This window comes from Pezoporus flaviventris, unplaced genomic scaffold (assembly GCF_033815535.1).
Source record: "Pezoporus flaviventris isolate CSIRO_AGI_PZ_B2104156 unplaced genomic scaffold, CSIRO_AGI_Pfla_v1 ptg000002l, whole genome shotgun sequence".
Classification (NCBI taxonomy): Eukaryota; Metazoa; Chordata; class Aves; order Psittaciformes; family Psittacidae; genus Pezoporus; species Pezoporus flaviventris.
The window spans coordinates 13,997,138-14,013,193 of NW_026892550.1; the positions used below are offsets into that span (position 1 = coordinate 13,997,138).

The window sequence follows — 16,056 nt, forward strand, 5'->3', positions numbered from 1 at the left end:
ATTATTAAACTGTTCTTATCTCAACCCATGGGTTTTACCTTTTCCTGATTCTCCTCCCCGTCCTGTGGCAGGGGGAGAGAAGGAGTGGCTGCTAAGTACTTAGTTGCTGGCTGGGTTAAACCATGACAGTCCTCCCAACTTTGCCCTAACTCTATTTCTGCCTTCATCTTAACCTCCTGTTCATGAGTCCATAAGCACTAATTTATCTTCCACTCTAGTGCTTGCTTAAGAAAAATGTAAGAAATTTGTTCCTCCCCCACTCCCATATAACAGAGCATTAGAGTTCTGGGACCCTTAAAAAGGCAGCTGGTCCCATTTTGTAAAGAAATCATGCACAGGTGCTGGGTTTCCAGCCTCCAGTAGTTATAGAAATGTACATATATGTTTGTGGCTAGGGAAGGTTTTAAGCTTTTTTTCTTCCTCTTGGAGGGTGGAGGTTGAATCAGTTTAGTACTGATTAAGAAAAGGACTGGGGATGGCAGTAGGATAGAAGGGGTTTCCTTCCTATGTTAGAGTAGCACTAATCTGAACTTTGTGAAGTAGTTACCAATTATCATTGGTCCTTTACATTTACCAAACTGCCATGTCTGAAGTATGGCATTCAAAATGTTTCCTCTATCGCCGTACCAGTGAATTGCCTGTGACTGGCCTTGTTAACAATAGGCAGGAAGACAAGCAAAATGAAAGTACTCTGTAAGAATCAAAGGAACAGTATAACACTGGAAGACTTACTTCTAAAAGGACATTAGAGGATAATCTTGAAAAGTGGATGACTATGTATCCACCACATAGCTTGAAAAGTCAATGACTGTGGCTAGGCTAACCTTGCTGTATGAACAGATCGACAAAGCTGGATGTGTTAAATTGATGATGGAGCATCCAGGTCTGAAGTTAGATGTTAAGCCTTTCTTTTGGTAAGGGAAATCCTGGACAGAATGATATAAGACTTTTAAACATACCTCTTGGTTTCCTGGATGTATTAGAATTTGATCTTTTACCTGATTTATGACATGTGGGATCTAACCATCTGTGGGAGTGCAGATCTGAGGAGTGGCTGCTGACCTGGCTTCTGACCTGAAATCTGTTGCCCAGAATGTCAAGTGATGACCTAAACCCACAGTCCTCTTCATTCTAAAATATAACTTATTTGAAAGGTTCAGGCAGAGCTTTCCAGAGTCTTCTGGAAGCCACTATAAGTAGCCACTTTTAGCTGTGTAGTATCAATTGACCTATCTGATATATTGAGGTTATGGTAGAGGTTAATCAAAAGATCAGCAGTCCCATTTTATCTGAAACAGAAACCCTCACCACAGTTAAAGGATTGTCTGGTGAGATACTCTCCTGACAGATTAGTAAAACTGTTCAATGGTATGTGCTGGGAATGTTTTAAAAAATTGCAGTTATGGAATCTTGGATATGGCACTGTATAATACTTTATCTCTCATTTACGGTTAAGGAGATATCGTGGATAATTACTGGCTTTCAGAAACTTGATTTACTTTATGGAAAGCAAAATTCTTTCAACAGACCCACCACAAAAACTATGATCTGAAGAGGAGTTAGTATGTCCTAGCTTTGAGGACAGATCTAGCTCTAAAGTTAGAGCTGGTCAGCTGTTTTGTCAAAGAAGATTTTAGCCAGCACAAGATTTCTAGGATGGGAACAAATGCTCATGCATCTATGAATGAAGAATGACTTCCATTCATACAGGGAAATACATAGCTAAATGGCTGAGGTAATGAGACAGGTTTGCAGGTCAGATTAGAAGATTATTTAAATGAACTAGATCTCTGAGCTATTTTTCTATTGTAATGATTTGTTTCAAAACAGGGAAGGCTCAAAGGATGTTCTTCAGCCAAGTGGTACCACTGCTGTTGCATTCAGATCCTCAGGGATCTAACACTCTGGAGGTCTCTTAAGTAATTCTGGGGATACCTTGCTCTGCATTTTGGGAAGACACTAGATAGGCAAAGCTTTTCATGAGTTTGTTTTGACACCTCTGACAGAAGCCTGGATGTAGAATCAGAGAATAGTATCATAGAATCATAGAATAATTAGGGTTGGAAAGGACCTTAAGATCATATAGTTCCAACCCCCCTGCTGTAGGCAGGGACACCTTACGCTAAATCATATCACCCAAGGTCTCGTCTGACCTGGTCTTGAACACCACCAGGGATGGAGCATTCACAACCTCCCTGGGCAACCTACTCCAGTGCCTCACCACCCTAACAGGAAAGAATTTCCTCCTTATATCCAATCTAAACTTCCTCTGTTTAACTTTTAACCCGTTACCCCTTTGTCCTATCACTACAGTCCCTAATGAAGAGTCCATCCCCAGCATTCTTATAGGCCCCCTTCAGATACTGGAAGGCTGCTACGAGGTCTCCACGCAGCCTTCTCTTCTCCAGGCTGAACAGCCCCAACTTTCTCAGCCTGTCTTCATATGGGAGGTGCTCCAGTCCCCTGATCATCCTCATGGCCCTTCTCTGGACTTGTTCCAACAGTTCCATGTCCTTTTTATGCTGAGGACACCAGAACTGCACACAATACTCCAAGTGAGGTCTCACGAGAGCAGAATAGAGGGGCAGGATCACCTCCTTTGACCTGCTGGTCACGCTCCTTTTGATGCAGCCCAGGATACGGTTGGCTTTCTGGGCTGCAAGCGCACAGCGCCGGCTCATGTTCATTTTCTCATCAACCAACACCCCCAAGTCGTTCTCCTCAGGGCTGCTCTGAATCGCTTCTCTGCCCAACCTGTAGCTGTGCCTGGGATTGCTCTGACCCAGGTGTAGGACCTTGCACTTGGCATGGTTAAACTTCATAAAGTTGGCATCAGCCCACCTCACAAGCGTGTCAAGGCCCCTCTGGATGGCATTCTTTCCCTCCAGTGTGTCAACTGAACCACACAGCTTGGTGTCACTGGCAAACTTGCTGAGGGTGCACTCAATCCCACTGTCCATGTCAGCGACAAAGATGTTAAACAAGACTGGTCCCAACACCGATCCCTGAGGGATGCCACTTGTTACTGGTCTCCAGCCGGACATTGTACTTATTGCATAGAACCATTGTGGTTATGCTACTCAGTGAAAAAGTTGTAAGTATGGAAAATAAGGGAAATAAAGGATAGCAGATTTGCTTATTATGGACAAGTGGTATCAGTGATGCTTTGAACAGAAGTGTTCAGTATACCACATTCATCTGATATATGAAAGCCATATACAGTATTAAGATTTCATATGTTCAGTCGTTGGCTGATGTGTGTAAATATCTTCTTAAATAATTGAAATCCTGAGAACTGTCATTTCTTCTTCTTATGAAGTGCTTCAGTTTTGATATTCTCTATTTTGGTATTTTCTGTATGCTCCACCATAAACATAGGATCATTTCAAAACTTACGCATGAGACTAAATTGTGCTGTAGGCATGCATGTACTGATCATTACCAACTTAAAAATGGAATAATCAAAGAAGATAGGAAAAATTAAGATAACATTTGTGGTTTATTGTAGAGGTAAGGAAAATGAAAATATGTAGATCAAGTGCCTTGTTTCTTCCACTGACTAGGAGGTAAAAACTGTCCTAGATACTTTTAGAGTTTCAGTTATTGCAGCTGTCTTTAGTTTCTAGCAAATCTACCCTAGAAGGTATAAGCAGCAACAGGCTTTAAGATAGATAGGAAGGGAGGGATGGAGTAAGGGAGGAAGAGAGGGAGGGAAAATCTAGATTACATTGCTCAAAAGGCAGTTTCTTGAAAAGAGAAGGATTAATATCTCACCTAAATAGACTGAAGGGCAATATTGATGGTTTCAAAGAAAAGTGTAATGGTTGCTTCTTGTAGAGTGATTAACAAAGCCATTTTGCATTAAAGTAGCAGAAGGTGGGAGCAATTAACACAAAAATTGCAGAAAAAAGATTTTGAAAAGAAACAATTTACTGATATCTTTCTATCCAACCCCCAACATCCTTTTTCCTCTGTATTGGTGAAAAGTGAAACATGAATTCCCTGACCCTTATACTTGTAAAACAACTTTCTTGTAAAATTCCCAGTGAAAGTTCTAAACTGATAAGTTGTCACTGTAGAGTTACCCATGCTGTAATACAAACACTGGGCTTTAAAAATGTTATTGCATGATGTCCCATTTCATTTGTGCATTTATGTGTACTTTAAAATGAAAATATTTTATTAAATGTGAATTTTTTCTTTCATTACAAAATGTAACAGAAATTCAGATGCAAGATAATAAAATCTACAGTACAGTAAGACTACCAGAAGGTTAGTGAGTTCTGTGATGTCTCAGATTTCATATCATATTTCCTTTGTATAATTTATGCATTATTTTCTTTTTCTGAGAGAATAACAACTGAAATTTCATTTTAAATAGAAGCACTCATAAGAAATAAATCTACACCTACACATCAAAATCAGGCAACAGACTGTACCATAGCACTAATAAATACTTTTGGTAGCACATACCAAAAATTTAGCCCTTCAGTGTGGAGAGGCATTTCTCAGACTGTTCCTGGAATTTTTGCAGTTGAGTATCAAAAAGAAAGCAGTATTTCAAGTCTAGTATCTCCTTTTCAGACCCACAGGTATACACTCTTCTTGCCCATTAGTAAATTCTAAGTGTTAGATGTGATGAATTAATTCACGTGAGAAAATTAAACCAAAAGGTGTTTACAATAGCGATGCTTCCTACCTCTTTTCCCCCTAGAGAAACAGGAAGACCAGGCAACAAGCTTCGGATTTGAAGAGTTCATTTCGGCAACTGAACTGATTTTCTTCAATCCCACCATGCTCTATATTTTCGATCAAAAAGCCCAGTGCTGAACAAAGGCTCTTCTCCTGAATAGAGGTATCCTGGAAGTTGCCCATTTCCTGCAGTAGCAGTTAAAATTCCCAGCCACTTGAACTGTATGAGGCACAGCCTTCAAATAGGTTTGCGTGTGGCTGCCAGAGTGGTGTGGCAGTGTTTTTCTTAGCAGCTGGGGAAGTTTAGAAGTTATAATGGAAAGATTTTCAATGACTTCCCAATTATATCTGAATATTATTGGATTGCTGCTTTGATGTTGCCAACATTGTATATGAAAGTATCTAAGTTTTCCAGATGTTTCCTCAATAAAGAAAATTACTTCAGTTCCCAGTTACCAATTCTTCCCTATATATTTAAAGCTCATTTTCAACCATAAAGAGAAATCCTAGATGAATTAAACCAATAAAATTACAGTTAGACAACACTGTTGTCTGTGTCCAAGCCTGGCTGGAGTTCTGAATAATCTAAGTTTGTTAAGCTTGAGCCTTTTCCTGGATGGGCTTTAACCTCAAACCTGTTCTGTTTGTACCTGTTGGAAATTCAGGTATGTTCATTGCTTGGTGTTGTCCAACATTAGCTTTCAGCCAAGGTGAAGATGGAGTTATCTCAAGTACAATTTCAGGCCTTCAGCTAACACTGCAGCATAGATATTTCCAAAGGATTTATTATCCTATTAAGCTGAATTTTAAGCTTAAACTAATGAGGTATTAAATAACTTTCTAAAAATAATCAGGATGTTTATCCAGGAAGCTCTGGGTTGGCTCTTCAGACATAAGGACAGGTGTATTTTGCAAAGAATATGTCAAAAAGCAATTGAAAATGAAGAATTAATTTAGCCATGTGTTGCTTCTGTGTCTTGGGAATTCTGAGTTTGAGAACTGATGTCATAAAATATCAGTTATAAAAGGATCTTGCAGCAATGGTATTCCCAGGTTTCATCACCCCAAGGATGAAATTTCTAACCTTGTCTTGGAAAAGGGACCTCTTTTAGTGCTGACAGATTTAAACTCCATCAATGACTTTAACACGATATTGAATTTAACTTAACTTACTACCAACTACAGATGGAACTTCATCTGTTGTAACAGCAACAATATTTAAGAAGCCTCAGCCATTGCACTGAAAATATTTAAACAACCTTTCATAGATTTTATCTTTTGTTTATGGTAATGACCAACCATAGCTAAAACTTTACATCTGTATTTTCATCTGAAGAGCAAAAGAAGATAGTCAGTTTTCAAAATTATTTGAAACTGATCATTTACAGCTTTATCATTTTTTCTGCTTTCCAGAGGCAATCAGAACACTTCTGTTGAGAAAATCAGAGTAACTTATTACTATAAAAATAATAAATCTTATTGTTTTAATGTTTTACATGAAATATTTTCCCAGCTTATAAAGTTATATTGCAATTTTGGAATAGCTTAAAATATGAGTAAATTGTATACAAGACTTAGGGATGAGCTGTGGTGTTGCTGAGCCTGATTACAAAACCCCCATACAGTAGGGAATTTATATTTGTATATGAAACTATAGCAGTTGCATCTGTAAATACAATTGACAATTCAACTCTAATTTTTACTTTAATTTTTTTACTCTGAACTTTTTCACCCTTAACAGTGGCAATCATAGGGTCAGATATTCTATTTCTGGAGTAACTTAGAATGTACCAGAAATACCAAGAAGTCTTTGCATATGCCAGGTTGATACAATAGACATATTAAATACCATACACACTTAGAATTTTTGATTAATAAAGTCACAGTGTTAGTAAATGGAGTTTCAGGCACTTCTTTTCAGAAGGGAACAATTTGACTTACGATTAAAAAAAGGGGTTGAAAACTCAGGGGAGAATGTTTAAAAGCTTTGTCCTCGGCCAGAAGAGGTCACCCTTGTGCGTGGCATAAAATGAGTCTGAACCTTTTGCCCCTTTCTCTAGTTCATTGGAAATTAGTGGGTTTGGTTTCAATGAAAAATATCATATCCGACCATTCCTGAATTTGGGGGAGTTTTAGAATCCAGATTGGACCCAGGTTCCACACCTCAATTCTTTCTTTACGCGGTAAAGTGGTTCTACTGGTGGTACACGTATCTTTCAATTTGCACCATTGCCTGAAGCTCTTCACTTCTTTCTCCCAGTGACAAGATTCACATCATATCTCTAGCTCATGTGGGTTTAAATGAGGAAAATTGTTTCTAAAGTCAATAAACTTAGGTCAATTTGTAGTTGATGAAAGATGAAAAGTTAGCTTATTTATTTTAAGATATAGATTTACTATTTATTGTTCACTATTTTTAAGGATTGTTTTCAGCAGTACAAAGCTTTTCTTTAAAACAAAAGTTATCATTTTAAACTTTGTTTCCTCTCCTGCTGTTGAGAATTGGAAATGCAAGAGATACCTTCTTGTGCCTCCTGTACATTCTTCTGCTTCCTAATTAGGTACAGGGGTTTCTAATGCAAATTTAGTTCATCTTTCTTCTCTCTGGGCACAAAACTATGACTGCTCATCTGGGATTTTTTTTCGTTCTTTCTTTCCCTTCTTTAAAAGAAAAGCTGTGTCCTTTCACACATGTAACCAAGATCTGGAAGTCTGCCAGCATCTGTCTGACTCATCATTTTCAAAAGATACTGTGAATGCTGGGAATCAAATTCTAGCTGTGAGACCAAAGGTAGACACTTGAGTGCCAAATTCCATTGCCACTTTACCATTCGAGCCCACTTGAATAATGAATGCAAAGCAGAAAGCAAAACAGCTCTTTCTGTTGCTACACTACTACCAATAATCACGGAGCCAACATGGCTCTATACTAAGAATATGAATAATGTGCAAAAGAATTTTAGAAAAATACCTTTAGGCTAGAAAACTGAGACTAATCATAGTATTGTTTTTCATGAAAATAAGACTTCCTTTGAAGTATTTATGCTACTTCCTTACTATTCCCTTGACTATCTTTTGTTTTCATAATGTTTATTCAGTTAACTTAGTTATTTTTGTGCTTGTCTGGTTTTAATACCTTCTCTTCCCCCACTCCTTCTTTTGATTCATGTTTTTTTTCGCTTTTCTCAGGCTGATTTATCTCTGTCAAGAATTGCTTCATAGTGCAAGGTGTTGGACATAAATCCATTACTTATGGTATGACTATCGCTTCAGAAAAATGTGTTTCACATGGAGCTGGTTTTTTTTTCTTTTCAGTTTTTAAACACTGTTTTCCATTCATGGAACACAAGGACTAATCTTAAAACACAGCAAAATATAACTAGGTGTTCAATTTTTAAATTAATACATGCCAACAAAATATTTATTTCCACAGAGTTCAGGAGATGGTGCTACTTGAAGTGTTCACATAATGTAACTGCTACAGGGTTAACCAATGTACAGGGGGGTTGTACAGGGGGGTTGTACAAGGGGGTTAGAGAAATTCCCTTGCTTAAACAAAAGTATTGTCTGTACCTATCATGCCTACTAAGCAGAACAAAGGCACTAACCATTGATAAGGAAAAGCAGACACCTGGTTCTATTGACAAGGAAAAGCAGAGGCCTGATTCTACTGATAAGCAGCTATTGATAAGGAAAAGCAGACACCTGAAGGGGTAGATGCAGATGGTTTATGGCTGGGACACCGACCAAACCCTAAGGCCATATATGAAGACTAAAAGGTGAAAAGTTCAAGAAGAGGAAGACTCATTTACTTCATCCTGAAGACCCCTACCCACAGGAGGAAGACTCAGTTACTTCATCTTGAGACCCCTGCCCATGACCAGAGGGGGCACTGCACAGGCGCAAAGGACCTTCTAACTTCTAATATGAGGCGGAGATAGGACATGAATATGTATAGGCGTATTATGCAACCTTATGAATATATATAACTTTAGAGAATAAATGTAGAGGGAAACAACGCTGAGGCACGCATGACTTTAAGGAATTATCCCCGTGCGTCTCAGCGCTGAATAAAAAGCATACCTACTTTACAACTTTAACAAGTTGTGGAGTCAATCTGCGCATCATAACTACTAGTCATAACCTTCAATCCATATGCAAATCAAGGCTATACCTTCAGGGACCTGCCTATTGATTCTTAGGAGTATTGTGAAAAGTTGGGTCTTTGGTTCATATTATTATAATACATTTTGAATGGTGGAAAGAAAATATTAGCATAGTATCAGTGCAGACAATCAACATCTACCAGAATGATAACCATAAGAGGCTAATATTCTCACTGGATCTATTTAGTAATAAATTACTTGAACACTTGACATACTTGAACATGACACAGGAACTGCAAAAATCTAAGCAAAATCATTAGTGTTTAGATTGCTGGGTTTTGCAGCTTACATGTCTTGCAGTAAAGATTTTTTTCTGTATTTAGTTGACTCATTTCTTAAGTTTATACTATAGGAGATGGCTCCCAGGTGGGACTGAGATTTTATGCTTCCAATCACTGTTCTGACATATAAACGCATAAGCTTAAGCCACTGAATTTAAGGACAAAATTCCTGTTGGTCTCAGTAGGTTCAAGATTTCACCCCAGGCATCTTAGGAGACAGCACTTACAGTTCATAACATTACCACATTCCATTTGACAGTAAGTAAAACAAACATATTTCAAAACTTGCTGGTTTTAAGCTGGTGTGTTGCCATTACCCACATTACTCATTGGAAGTCTTTCTATATATAGATTGAAAACTATTCATTTTTCAGAATAAGGGAAAATAGCAGGCATCTGTACACTGTGTAAAGTGTGTATTTATAAATGTATACATGATGTAACATTCATCATGTCCATTCACTTATGTCTACTGAAATAAGTGTTGTTTGAACAAAAATCCTCTTTTTTTCCTTTTACTTGACTATAGGAAATTTGAAACTTCTTGAAATATCAGGCTGAACCTTGTGGTTGGTCAGAGTGAACTGTCTCAACCCCTTCGAAAATCACAGACTCTTCTTCTTTCATGTGTCAGAATTTGAACAATATTCAGACAAAGATTCAGATTTATTTTGACTAAATGTATTTAATAAGATATAGCGTACTTCAGCTGTTGACTCAAAGGTGTGTATGTTAAGAACAATACTTTCACATTTATTAAATTGCTCAAACGGGGAACAACAACTGGTTTCATCGTTACATATCATCTGCCTAATTTCTGCAAACGTAAAATTATCATTCATTCCCAAATTAGAAAACAAGAAAATTATCTATTTATCTTCTTGTGCTTAGTTTACACACACATTTATCATACTGAAAACAGTTGCTTCATCAACCAAAAAAAAAAAGGCCATTAATCTGAAAGAAAACATTTCATAATGATCCATGGATCTGTGATCGCATCATATGGATCTAAGATGGTGTATTCCTTGTGAGCACTGGAGAGTGTAAAAAAAAACAAACAAGCACCTTTCGCAATACTCATCGCATCCTTTTCAGATTAAAAACTGAGCTCAATTCCTGCTAAATTTACACAAAATATTACCTTGCTCATTGGCTTGGTATTGTTAGTACACATCCAAAAGAGCTGAACATGTCAAAATCTAGAGACTAGGTTTGGTTTATATGGGGTCTACCATATCTAGTACTCCACTTTTATGTAATTCAAAGTTTTTCATGAGTCTCTAGCACGTAGAAATTTGTTGATCACCAAGTAGTCTCTCAAATCACTCTCTCCTCCTCTCCCCCACATTTTGTAATAAGTATTACACACTGAATACTGTCTGGCAAAACAGATACCTACCTGAATAAAATTGATCATCTTATTGATCAAGTTGAGCATTAACCATCTTGTTAACTGAGAAAGACCTCCTGTCAGCCTGCCCATCCACCCTACCTTTCCTATTACACTTTTCCAGAAGGCAAAAGTATCAATGTGATATGCTGGGAAGATATCTACAGAGACTTTGTCCATACAGCATTATGAGTTCAGCAGTCCTTACATATTAAGATTAGTTGCAAATACTAATGTTACTTCTTAACTCCCTTCTGCCTCTTCAGTAGCAAGAACCAGCCAGACTATCCTTCCCAGGTAGCAGTTCTCAAACAGAGGTTGAGCTCCTGCAGGCATCCTACAGCAATTCACAGACTATTCTTGGGTACTCAAAAAGTGAAGTACTTGTATTATCTTTGTCTCTCATGTAAGTAGTTAACAACAGCAGCTGTTGCAAAAAAAACAAAAGATCCCACCAGTAACCCTTTGCCTAAAGGGTAGATAGACATCTGTGTAATTACATCTATGTAACTTGAAAGAAACGCTTATTTTCAAGAGCATCATGAATAACTGTCTTGCTCATACTTATTGTCCCTTCCAGTTCCAGGTACAACATCATGGTAAGGGAATGCACACTTTGAAATGAGGCTATTTTTCAACAGAGGTCAAAGGAAGTCATGGAAAAGAGGGATGGATACTAATATCTTCAGTATTGGTGTCTGAGCCGTTTGTCTTGTGAAGAATCAGTTACTTTGTATTACAGCTATGTCTTCGACTTGGCTGCACAGCTAATCTTTGGTCTTGACTTAGGCGTATTATTTTAAGACCAGTGCATACAGCACTTAAAGACTGGAGGATAAGTGGGCATATTAAGGGAAACACATTTGCCAGCCAATAAAATTTTTGGTACATGAGAAATATCAGTTTTTTTTTTATAAATAACATCTGCTAACCTCAATATTTTCACAAAAATAATGACTGCCTCTATTTTCACTACTACTGCAAATATACATGGCAATGGAAAAAGAAAATCTCATCAAGAGACATCACACTAAAGCACAAACACTGGAAAGTTATATTACTAATAACTCTAAGTATTCAAAAAAGATTAAAATAAGAAAGAAAATCAAGAAAGGCAAAACCAAGGAAAGGCAAAGAGAGGCAAGAAAAAGCATACAAAAATCATGCCAGTGAGAGAGAAGAGTTTTCTAGAAAATGACTGACTCTCTGGTAACACATTAGTTACTAGGTACAGGAACACGTGTAGACACTTAAGGATTCTTTTTTCAACTAATTTTCTAAGCCTGTTAAATGAAGAGCACTTTTCATATGCTTAAATTCTAATCAGACGTCTAGCACATTTTACCTTGCATATTTTTCTTCGTTTTATGAACAGGATTTGAAGAACTAGAGAATTCAAACAGGAAATGTTAACATTGATTTACTGATCTTTGTTGACAATTCGATTATTCTCCTACCACCACAGCAAGCTTTTCCGTATGCTGATGAGTAATTTGATGCCAAGTTTAATGTGGCCAAAATGACAACAAACATGTTAATGAACAAGGCTGTAGCTATTTCAAAATTGCTGACCCAACTAATATGTAAGCAAACAGGGAGAGGGGACGATATGTTAAAGAGTATCTTATTTTGAAATCAATCTTCTGTAGCTAAGACAATCTAAAATAATATCAGTATACAGAATACCTGAAGTTGTACAGCTGGGATTTTTCAGCAGTATTGAGAGCAATTTGACATTGAACTATCAGTGGAATCAAACGATTGTATGTGAGCTGGCAAGACAGGCATTTGTGTATTAGTTTCCTTTCATGATTGTAACTTAGCTCTCCTAAAATACACACAAAAAAGCAAAACCAGAACAGACTTTTGAATTGAATTTCAGCCCTTCCTAACAGGAAGTATTATGTCTTCACATTTTATGCAGGCCATCTCTTTGACAAGAAAGAAAATAAGAATGGAAATACATAGGAAAGTATCAAGAACACCCCAAAGAGGGAAATCCGCACTAGTTCTTTACCAATTTTTTGCAGATACAGGCTTTCTGCCTTCCTTCTGAGTACAGGAGGCAGGGAGGGATGTGGGTCAGTCTGGGAGTTTCGCAAGGATGGATCCGCCAGCAGGCAGAGTGGTGGAATAACTGTGTCTGTGCCCCACTTTTGCAACACTTTGAATATAGTCAAATATGAAAAAGCAGAAGGGAAATGTGCTTCACCATGCTAAAACTTAGCTTCAGTACAACAGTTCAGGAGTGAGTTCAGCTGGAGAATGTAGCTCAGCTTCTCTAAGCTGAAATAAACTTGGCTACAGACTTACAGAACTGTTTTGCTTTTAGTCACCCACATACCTCACGTGACCTAGGTAAAGTGGAGTAGCTGGCACATCCACTTAAAAATTTAGACAGTTAAACTCAAGGATCAAGGCAACTCTCACATTTTTTTAGCTCAGGAGAAAATTCTGTAACAGCCTGTTATGTCTTCAAGCATTAGAAATTAAAAAAAATATATGCATGGAAATTTATCTTGCAGTGTCTTCATTATTAACTGCTACCCCCCTTTTACATATTTCCGCCACTGGGATTTGCTGCCACTCACTGCAAGATGCTATGAACAGAGAATGACAAAGATTTTAATGAAGTTTCTGGGTTTTGGGTGGGATGAACCCCATTCCAGTGTCTGTTGTCTATAACTGCCAGAAGAAACTCATTTGAAAAAAAGTTCTACTTTCTTTATAAATCCCACAAACTCTTATCCAGGAAAAAAAAAAAAAAGAAAAAAAGATTAATTTAGTTGCTAGAAACTTTTTCTGATAATTCTTTGATTAATCTTGAAATTAATCAATTAATCAAGGGGGCTGGGAAGAGTTCAACATGCACTTGCAGCTCCGTAACCACTGAAGATATTGCTCATTCAGAACAATAACGATGTATGGGGCCAGATATTTGGTTATGACCATGCTTGGATTAAAGGCTGCTCTGTAGGTAAGTTTTGAAATTCACCACTGCACCTTTTTAACCTTGTTCTCCTCTGTGGCAGCAGTTCTCCCTACACTCAGATTGAGAAACATAAGAGCTGATTTAACGTATGCCAGTCTTTGAAGGATGCAGAGCTATCTAAAAGAATAGACTAAGATCAAAGTGCTGTTGTTTCAGCCATACACCCTGTCTTTCATCTCTATTCTATTTCCCTTGTCAGCAGTAGAGACGCCAAAAATATTAAGAACTTCAATTCCAGTAGATCACTCCTACTCTTAGATCATTCTTATTTCTTCTTCTGTATTATTTTGCCTTTAAACCAAATGGCACTGATAGTTCAGAGCAAAGCAAATGTACTGGAAAATTCGGTGTGTTCTATTTCTTGCTTTTATTTGACTGCATAGCTTTTATTTTTATCCCAGTTTCTAAAGGGACGTGTTAAAACATTCCAATTCTTCACATGTATTAGTCATACAGCAAAAAGAATGTGAAATGTGCATGACAAAAGATACTGCATTAGATGATGAATGCCATACTATAAAACTTTCCTTCTGCTTGTTTTTATATGATGCATTGAAATAGATAAAATCACATACAATTAGATGGAACTGAATAAAAAATAAATCCTTTGCAGTGTGCCAGTCAGCATGCCTTTTGAGCAAACAAATTTTTTGTGCTTTTCGCTGACCTAAATGTTAAAGTTCATGACCTTATGTAGATAAATGGATAATAGGCTGATTTCTTCAAATACACTGTCTTTTTATATGATTTTTTTTTTTTTAGTGAAATTTGAGAAGAATGAGATGGCAGAAAATATCTGAAATACCTTCTTTTATAAAATGAAGATTTGGCCTCAGAATTCCCAGTTTCTTCCAAACTACACTGAGAGTATGGTTGTATGCTGAGAGTTTCTTAGAACTCTGACAGATTTTTGCCAATGGATTTAATGGCTATATGACAAAACATCATACTCATTTCTTATGTGCTCTACCAGGATTTACTGGCCCATAGCAGGAGTAGAAGGAAACATGCTTTGTTATCTGATTCACTGAAGTTCACAGCTCAACATATTAATTCAAGTAGTGAAAGGCAGTGAATTTATGGTAAAAAACAATCCTATGAAGAAAGGCTGAGGAGGGATGGGTATGCATCTGCTCTAGTATAAGCAACATGAGCAGAAAGGCAAGGCACACAGCCAAAAGCACTAATATAATGAACCAATGCACTAAATCTAGTGGAGACTTTAGCTTCAGGATGAAGTTTGTTTCTCAGGAACAGATAAACTTTCACATAGGATATGAAGGCCAACATACACACCAATTTTTCTTTTTTCTCTGTGTTTTTTTTTTTTTTTTGCTGTTGTATTCTTGTTTTGTTTTGTTTTTTGTTATTTTGGGTTTTTTTATTAGAGATTTTTAACAGAGAATAGTTTTCCTGGGCTACAAGTGACTTGTTTTGTCTGGAAGCTTCAAAACACACACACAAAAAGAATCTCAGCAGCTCTTAATCATTGTGTCACTCAATCCTCAGCCAGATACAAGGGGTAATATCCAACCAAGAACCATCACCTTCAAACTTTCTTCAGTCCACTTCCACAGCACCATAATTTGGTTGTCTTCAGCAGAGATATTTATGATTTTACAGGTGGAAATGAGAGAAGAACCATATTTAGTGATAATTTGCCAAGATCATGGTGAACTTAAAGCAGAATAAGCAGTATAATATTGTATATTGTTTTTCACACTTATGTGTGCCGTTCAGCAATGAGTATCATGAGTAATAACAATGAAGGCACTGTAAAAATCAATAAGAATGTGATTCAGAATGCTCTGGGATTCCCATGCAATGCTTGCTGGATTAAATAGATGCTAAAGATGAGTTTCAAGGTTTCTCCTGTCAGAACAGATTTCTGTCCTCCCCTTTGCAGCTCCTTCCTACCATATACGCTCTCTTTAAATGAAGGCACCCTTCTTTCCTCAGTGAACTAATTAAGATATTAGTGAATAATTTCTGACTATCAACTCACCCACCATGTATCAGATGAACAGCAGTGAGGAAGATGGGAGGACTCTGTGGCTGAGGGTGGGAAATGAAGAAAGTGTTGTCTTTTTTATGGTAGGCAACAGCTATTAGGCTTACTACTCTCTGATGTGAAATCACAAACTAAAGCTTTGGTATGGATTTTGGAAAAATGAGCAAAGTAGGATTTGATACAATAGAATGGTACTAAGCACTCTGTCCACAGGACAGCTAGAGACAGAGAGAGTTAAGCTTTAAGGAGCACCTACTGGAAGGAAATAAATCCTGTAGGCTCCTGTTCAAAGAGTTTAAAATATAAAAACCTATTTTAGAGAAAATATGAAAGCTTAGCTTAAACATAAATCTTGATATGTCCTAGTTATTAATTTATTTTGGAATCTCTAAAACAATATTAGTTATTTGGTGAAAGATACTTTATAATCTTCAGGATCCTGAGTCATAATCATAACAAAAAATAGGTGCTGTAACATTCTTAGAGCCAATATTAAACTACAAATACAAATCTCTGATTAG

General features: G+C 37.2%; 1 long non-coding RNA gene across 3 annotated transcripts in view; it reads left to right on the plus strand.

The window, feature by feature from the left end:
• Positions 1 to 16,056, plus strand: part of LOC133275148 (uncharacterized) — a 50,999-nt gene that overhangs the window by 11,121 nt on the left and 23,822 nt on the right. For 2 of the 3 annotated variants that reach the window (XR_009745415.1, XR_009745414.1), the window contains exon 2: positions 7,882 to 7,947. The exons of the other annotated variant lie outside the window; for it this stretch is intronic. This is a non-coding gene — a long non-coding RNA (uncharacterized LOC133275148). The remainder of the gene's footprint in view (positions 1 to 7,881; positions 7,948 to 16,056) is intronic. 3 annotated transcript variants of the gene reach the window in all.